This window comes from Macaca mulatta, chromosome 5 (assembly GCF_049350105.2).
Source record: "Macaca mulatta isolate MMU2019108-1 chromosome 5, T2T-MMU8v2.0, whole genome shotgun sequence".
Lineage (NCBI taxonomy): Eukaryota > Metazoa > Chordata > Mammalia > Primates > Cercopithecidae > Macaca > Macaca mulatta.
The window spans coordinates 32,273,385-32,282,325 of NC_133410.1; positions in this window are offsets into that span (position 1 = coordinate 32,273,385).

An 8,941-nucleotide genomic window follows, 5' to 3' on the forward strand; every position below is an offset into this window, starting at 1 on the left:
GCCTAGATTATGTCTAACCAAATCATCAGCTTTCAAATTCCATCTACTTTGATTTCATATCTGTCACTTGATAATAATACATTAATTAAAATACCTCTTTAAATATGTGATATTAAAGAAGTTACCACTATTAATGCCGATTTTAATTTTTTAAATGATCATAACCAAGTATTATTTAGGTGAGCCTGTACACAATACTTTTAATTGTGAAAAATAAAGAGAAACTTAAATATGGAAATTTGCTACTCAAAATAGCATGAGTTACTTACAATGGAGTAAAGCTTCAGCTCTATTTTAAAACACAAACAACTTAACATCTGTATGTCACTTCCCACATGACAAATGTAAGTTAAGATGTTGAGAGTTTTATTGTAATCTTATACTGAGAATTTACATTGATGCTCAGGAAGCAAAATCTCTTATTGGATAACTGTCCTGACTTTTTTTCAAACCTAATTCTACTATCCACTTTTCTTTATCTATGCTTAGAAAAGTTAATAATTATGTTGTGGGTTTCTCAACTTTAAAAAGCCTCTGACTTCTTTAAAATAATTCTGACATTATTTGTACTTACTATGGTTTTAATATCCTTACATATAAAAAAAATCATTCCAGAGAGTTTTAATTTGCTGTTTAATTCAAGGGTGATGATATGTCCAAAAATATTGAAATGTCTTACTAAAACTAGTAACCTAATTCCATATGGAAATGTAATTTGAAACCAGTATGGTTCTGTGCTAGAATGTTTCAAGTTTTTCCTGTTTCAAATAAAAATCTATTTTAAACTATACTCCATGAGTCATTGAGTATAATTGCCAAATAAGATTTAATTCAGAAAGGATAAATATTTCTATGAATGCTTACAATAATGGAGCAGGAAGGAAATATATAGTACAACCAGTCTGATGCCATTGTTAAAAGGGGAAATCATTTAAAACCAGACAGGTTAAGTGGTCAAAAGTTTATCCAACAAGACAGCATAACAGTCCAAACTGGAAACGTGTCATCCTACTTACTATCCATTTTGTCATGAATGGTCTTCCACTTGAGCTGGAATATTAAACAAGCCTCTAATAAAGAAAAGTGAATGAAATTTGCACACTAAATGCATTGTTTTTGTCATTGCTTCTATAAAACACTGGAACTTATTAATATTGTTGACCACCAGCTAGAAAAAAGGCTAATAAAAATTTTATTGTCAAGTTATATTATTAGTTCACAGGTTCAAAGTGTTTGCTGCAGGTATTTTTTAACACTAAATATTTTATAGTCATATATCATAAAATAAATTTCAAATTTTAGAATGGTAGGCATGCTGTACTCTGTCAAAAGAGTAAAAAAAATTGCTGTTGTCTAAATACAGAAATTATTATTACATCTGCTATCATGTCTCAGGATTTTTGAATCAATTATACATCCATAAACACAAATACATACATACATGAGCACAATTCAGTGTTTAAATGACATATGTGCCCTACAGAAATTAGGTGCAATGTGAAGGAAACATAGGTATTTAGGTATTGTATATGATTAATAAACTTTGATGTATAATAATTTAATACAAAATTTTAAAATACAGAAAACTAAAGAATTTTAAATGAACTCATATGCTAGCTACCTGCTGATAGACACTGCAAATTTTGTGTTTTGTTTTGTTTTTCTAGACTCCTTACTACCCATTTGTGTTCCTGGGTACATCTTTTGTATTTTGTGCTAAAGGAAGATAATTTAGTAAAATCTGAATACATAATAGTTGTTTTCTTTTGTTCAAGGATAGTGAATGTACTTTAAGACATAAAATATTTTATAAAGGCCGAATATGTTTTTTCACAACTAATAGGTTTATTAATAATAATTTATGTCTCTTCTTCACTTAACCTTTTTTGTTAAATATTTGTAATACTCTACCTTAAAAAATAATGGGATGTATTTCTATAAATTTACCTCCAAATACAACTGGCTAAATTTACTTAATTTTAATACAGGAACATTCTTTTTTTAAATTTTTAAGTATTTTCTTGTTACAGTTTTTAATCTAATAATTCACTAACCAGACATCTGCAGGAAAATTATCTTACTGGCCTTGGACTGACCCATTTCTGTCTCATTTCCTGCTTGTAACTCTCAAGAATAATTGTAAAACACGCTGAGAATGCAATATTTTAAGATGGTGGAGGACTGGTTGGATGCCCCCTAGAAACAGGATGTCATTAATTTCTTTAGTTCAGCAAGCTACTTGCCCTAGGAAATAAAAGCTAGGGTGGGCTGCTTTCTGGTGTCCCTCAGCTGTGGTGCAAATGAGGCATGCACAGATGAGACTCCATTTTCCCCAGAATGCTTTTTACAGCCTTGGGGGACAAGCTCACAATGAATCTTAGGTTTCTGTTGTCCCTTATGGTGTGTTTGTAACTAATAAATCAATTTCATGTAGCTTGTGAGTGTGAGTGTTCTGTTTTGCTGAACATGTTGGTAATCAGTGCAAAATGAACCTGCTTCACAAAATTGGGAGACTAATTTTTATTTATGTATTCAATAAATAGTTTTGTGTTCATGGCATTTGTGTATTTATTCTTACACTGGTATAAAGAACTAGTGGAGACTGGGTAATTTAAAAGAGAAGAGGTTCACTTGATTCAGAGTTCCACAGGCTGTACAGGAGGCATAGCTGTGGAGGCCTCAGGAAATTTACAATCATGGCAGAAGGCAAAGGGGAAGCAGGCATATCTTCACATGGCCAGCAGGAGAGAGAGATTCCATGAAGGGCAATGGGGTGCTACACGCTGTCAAACAACCAGATCTCATGAGAACTCTATCATGAGACACCACTAGGGGGATGAGACTGAGCCATTAGATATCACCTCCATGATTCATTCACCTCCTACTAGGCCCCACTTTCAACCCTGGGATCACAATTAAACATGAGATTTGGGTGGAGATACAGTCAAATCATATGAATGTGAGAGTCATCCTCTTAGAAGGTAAGGCCAAAAGCAATGAACTAATACCACCAAAGCAACAATAAAACCCTACCCTAACAGAATTTACTTTCTGATAGGTAAATATATATGATAAATAATTTGATAAGTTAAACTATAATATGATGGAAAGAAGTGGTGAGTGCTATGAATAAAAAAAAAAAAAGCAGCATAAAATGATAAAAACTATTAGGAAGCATGTTTTAGATAGGGTAATTTCTAAAACCTTTTATAATGAGGTAACACCTGAGCAAAGACCAAAATAAACTAAAGGAATCAGCAATGTGTTTACCGTGAATCCTACAGTGGCATAGAGTGCAATGCTGCCAATAACCACATGAATGGGGAAGCAGATCCTTTTTTAATCTAGAATTCAGAAGAAATCCTGGCCCGAGCTGACACTTTAATTGCCACTTTGTGAAATTCAAATCAAAAGACTAAAGTAAGACTTTTTCAGATTCTTGACTCACAGAAAGAATGAGATAAGAAATGGATGCTGTTTTATACTACTATATTTGTGGTGATTTGTTACACAGCAATTTAAAACTAATACACATTTTGGTACTTGGAAGGTCCTGCTGTAACAAATATCTAAAATCGTGATGGTGGCATTAGAATTGGGCAAGGGGAAAATTCTGGAAAACTTTTGAGGAGTATTCTAAGTTGCCTTGAACATGTTAGTGTAAGTATGGACTTTAGGATGCTTGAGGTTCAAAAATCAATTGAGGAATCCTTGTAATACAGTGACAGAAAGCTCACCACAATTGCCTCTTGCAGTTATGTGAATAGAAAAATGTGTTAAGATGAACTTATTGCCGGGCGCGGTGGCTCAAGCTTGTAATCCCAGCACTTTGGGAGGCCGAGACGGGCGGATCACAAGGTCAGGAGATCGAGACCATCCTGGTGAACACAGTGAAACCCCGTCTCTACTAAAAAAATACAAAAAACTGGTAGGGCTCCTGTAGTCCCAGCTACTTGGGAGGCTGAGGCAGGAGAATGGCGTAAACCCGGGAGGCAGAGCTTGCAGTGAGCTGAGATCCGGCTACTGCACTCCAGCCTGGGCAATAGAGCGAGACTCTGTCTCAACAACAACAACAACAACAACAACAAAAAAGATGAACTTATTTATCTAGCTAAGGAGATTTTCAAGCAAAGTGTGGAAGGTACCAACTGATTTCATTTTTCTTGCTAGATATAGTAAAATATGAAAGGAGAGAGATAATCTGAGAGAATAACTTTAAAAAGAAGTTTAAAAAGCCATATCTTGATGTTTTTGAAAATACAAATTATTTTCAGAAGGCAATGAAAGCTAAAGTGCAGAAATGTCTTCCAAAAGTATGGCATGGAGCAGACCTAAGGGTGCAACTATAAAATATTTTACCATGGCCTCAGAAAGATCAAAAGGTCAGAATATTTAGTCACACAAATGATCTATAAATAAATTGATAACATAACTAACAAGCTTCTCTTAGTCTCTCAATCAGCCTCAAGATTGAAAGCCTTGTCCTTCAGCAATTTGAACAAGTAGGGAGAGATTATCTCAAAATTAACTGTTGCTGCGACTTTTGCCTAATGAATTAAACTTCATTGAAATCTACAAGAGATCCATAAGGTCTTTGAGAAAATGATTTCAGAAGGTTGGACTGAATGATACAGAAAAAGTACAAAATAAAAGGAGGCTGTGGAGTCCCCAAAATTCTACTGGCAGAAAGCACACTGATCACCTGCTCAGATGGAAACAAAAGCTGACTTTTTTTTTTTTTTTTTTTGAGAGAGTCTGGCTCTGTCTCCCAGGCTGGAGTGCAGTGGCACAATCTTGGCTCACTGCAAGCTGCACCTCCCGGGTTCACACCATTCTCCTGCCTCAACCTCCTGAGTAGCTGGTACTACAGTGACCACCACCACGCCAGGCTAATTTTTTTGTATTTTTAGTAGAGACAGGGTTTCACCATGTTAGCCAGGATGGTCTTGATCTCCTGACCTTGTGATCCGCCATTCGAGGCCTCCCAAAGTGCTGGGATTACAGGAGTGAGCCACCATGCTCGGCGGGCATGCTCACTTTTATAAAAGGAAAGATGACTCAGAAGCTAGAACCAAGAGAACAGAAGGTGGAGTGGAGAGCCATAGAGAATTTTTCTTAAGCCTGGGGCTCTAATAAGGAATTTTCAACCTTATTTTAAATGGATTTCAGATCTGTTATTAAATAGGGGCTTATTTTTGCTTCCTATTTCTCAATTATTAAACTAGATGGTTTTTAACTCATATCCTATGCCTTCTCTGCCATTACATAGTGGTGAGGCTCTTCATATGTCTGAAAATAAAAAGAATTTTTGTCCCAGGAACTGTACTTGAGTAGTTACACTCAGGAACATTATCTGTGCCAGAAACTGATTTAAATGATGAGATTTTTGGACTTTGATCTGATACATACCGGGATGAGATTTGCGGGAACCGTAGGAGAGAATGGATGTGACTTGCATGTGGGAGTAACATGGATAAATCTGTCTCATGAAACATGATTCAGTCTGGGCTCTTGCCCATGCATTTCTCCCATTCCTGCTCCCTACAGTAGTTAGAAAACCACTGGACTGGATTATTTTCAACTTTTTTTATCTCTTAAGTTTACCCATTTTTCAGAGAGGCCCACAGGTATTCAAATTAAATAGCTTTATTTATAAAAGTAGTGAGAACATGGCTTGTGTTCTTATCAGAAATACTGGATTTGAGTCCTAACTGCAGCATCAACATTGCTAAAGTCTTGAAATTCTCAAAGCCCAGGTGTTGTTTAAACACATGAAGACAGAATTCATGTAGAGTGCTTAGCTCAAAGAAAGGCTGGTGTGTAGTAAATCCATGCTACTTGTTTGGTATTATTATTGTCATCATTGTTACATGATGAGTTTCACAGACTTCTTATTCTGGAAATAGAGGAGAAACATCATTGTTGTGTGAAAAATAAACACAAGATATCATAAATATTAAGCCAGACTATTCAGAAATCAGAAAACATGATCTCATTATAATGATTCCTGTCAATGAAAAGCCTTTGTCCTTAAGTGACACATTAGCCTGAAGAATCTAATACTTTACTACGTAAATAGAGATAGTGGTCAAGAAGTTAACTTGTTCATGGGTACTTTCATTCTTCTCTATTTATTATTTTTCCAACTTTCATGGCACTATACCAAATTTTCCTTTTCCTTTGAGTCCTTTCCTGGCCACTGTAGCAAGAATTGTTCCAAATTAACTCTGAACCTATTGCCTGTTTTCTCTCTCGCAGGTCATTTATCACTTGCTATCAAATAATTGAGTCATCATGCTGATTTATTTTATCCTAATACCAATGAACTTGTTGGAACAAGGATCTATTTGTGTTCATCTTTATCTTACTATTCTCTGTACTTAGCACAGGATTTTGCAAAAGATAGGTACACAGATGTTCATCACATTGTTTTAAATACTGCCACAATGGCACAGGCTTCTGAATTTTCTGTGTGTTGTTGCAGATTATTTTTTTTTAAATAATCACAGTATGTCATTTCTATCCTCTACTTTCTACTCTTTACATCAAATGATACAGCAGCAGTGAAAAGTCTGATTTAACCTCTCTGAAATTCCCTTGCAACATTGGTAAACCGATATGATGTCATATTTTACAATAAGAAAAGCCGAAATCAAAAGGTTTATTTAGGTTCCTTGCAAGTCTTATATTTGATATGTGAGGCCTTTCTGAACTTTACCTAAACTTTTTGTCTCCTGAAATAGAAAGTTACTTCTTTGCATTGTTCACAAGGTAATTATAAAGATTTATAAAAACCACAAGTGAACATCTTACATCCTTACCAGGATTTCCAGAAGGCTTTGTTGCAGAGGGATGTATTTACCCCTCGTCACCCCCTGCAAAAAAACAAAAAAAAGTATTTGCTAGAAATAACAAAGTAAACTTATAGGACTGGACATAAAAGATAAACCCAGCATACTCTCAGTTTAATTTGAAAGGGAAAATAAGGGCTTAAAATAACTAAGATGAGGATCCACAGAGGGAAAAAACAGATATCATGCATATAATCAATCTTTATCAAGCCTAAATCACAACCAGGAGGAGTACGTGAAAAATCAGTGCACCTTTCTAAATATAGATCTCAAAACTATTTTTAAGGATATATGCAGCACATGAGACACCACACACAGCTTTTAACTCACTCTTTAATTTTTATGTGATGGTCTTTGATTTGGTTAAATGAATGAGACTTAGGTGATTTTGGCTGGTGAAAAATTTTGCAATTTTACAATGAAGAGGAATATGAGTCAGGGGAATTTAGAGGAATTCATTACTTACCAGTGTTTTAACATTACTACTCTTAGGTTTACATTTCCCATTCCCCTGCTAGCATCAGCCAGAGAACATTCTCTGCTTTTAAAAATAATTTGTTTAATTGTGTTAAGAATGGTGAAGATGAGATGTACTCGCTGAACATTTTCAAGTGTACGATACAGTATTATGAACTGTAGAGATAATGCATTACGGCAGATCTCTAGAATTTATCAATCTCACAAAAACTGTAATTTTATACCCACTGATCGGCATTAATCCGACTACGTCAGGCCCACCTAGATGATTTTCCTATCTTAAGTTCAATGATATTACACAATATAATCACAGGAATCAATTTCCATTGTATTTACTAGTGCCAGACACATTCCAAAGGGAGGGGCTTACTCAAGACTGAGGCTATTGCTGAATATTCTTAGAATTCTGCCTGACATGCAGAAAACAGTTCAACCACTGCCCAGATTCATAAGCTTTCATTAAGTCCAAAAAGGAGGCCACTTATTATTTATATATTTTTATATATATATGTGTGTGTGTGTGTATATGTATATATAGACTGTTACAATGCATAGAGAACCTGATACTGATAACAATAGTAAAACTTTATACAGATTTTTTTTCCATAAATGTTTTTAAAAAAAGAAAACTCAGGTAACTTTTATTATAACAATTTTCCCGAGGTAGAAACGGAGCATGAAGAATTTTAAGTAAACGCTTTTCAGTGTCTACCAGAGGGAAATTCAAAGAAAAATCTGATTCTAAACGCATTACATTTTACTCTACACAGAATTATTTATTGTTACCCAGATTATCAAATGTGATTGATTTTCACTGTCAACCATAGAGTGATTATATACTAATGTCTTATGGTTTGATAGAACTACGTGAGTTACAAATAATACAAATATTAAAATTGAGATATGGTAAAGTTTATGTGAGTAATGCTTACTTACGTCTTTGAAGCAATAATGGTTTTGAGTATTGAAGATGAGAAGACAGGGTGAGGACTCTGGATTCTGAGCACTTCTCATCTTCAGGTGAACTGTGTCACTTTAGGAGGCTTTGCAACTGCTTGTGTTGTGGAGTTTAGGCTTTCTGCTTTGCTAAGCATCTGGAAGCTGATTTTGACCTATTTAGATTTCCAGGTATATTTCCTTGGTGTTATATGTCAGGAGTTGCATTAAGTAGAAAAAAAATACCACTCCTTACACTCCCTCAATCTACTCAACTCCCAGGCTATTTAATTTCTAAAAAAATGTGCTGGTTTCTTTTATTTTCTTTCTTTCCCTCCCTCCCTCCCTCCCTCCCTCCCTCCCTCCCTCCCTCCCTCTCCTTCTTTCTTTCTTCCTTCTCTTTCTTTCTTTCTTTCTTTCTTTCTTTCTTTCTTTCTTTCTTTCTTTCTTTCTTTCTTTCTTTCTTTCTTTCTTTCTTTCTTTCTTTCTTTCTTTTTGTCAGGTGACTGTTATAATGTAGCTTCATTACTAGAGAACTAAGTAAATGAGGTATCATTATATGCAGATCCACAGGGACATTGAAATAGTTTAAGACAACATAACTCCTGCTTCAGGATATTTTTTTAAACAGAAATCTTACCTCTGGTATTTTTCTGCCAAGGTAAAGAAATCGACAA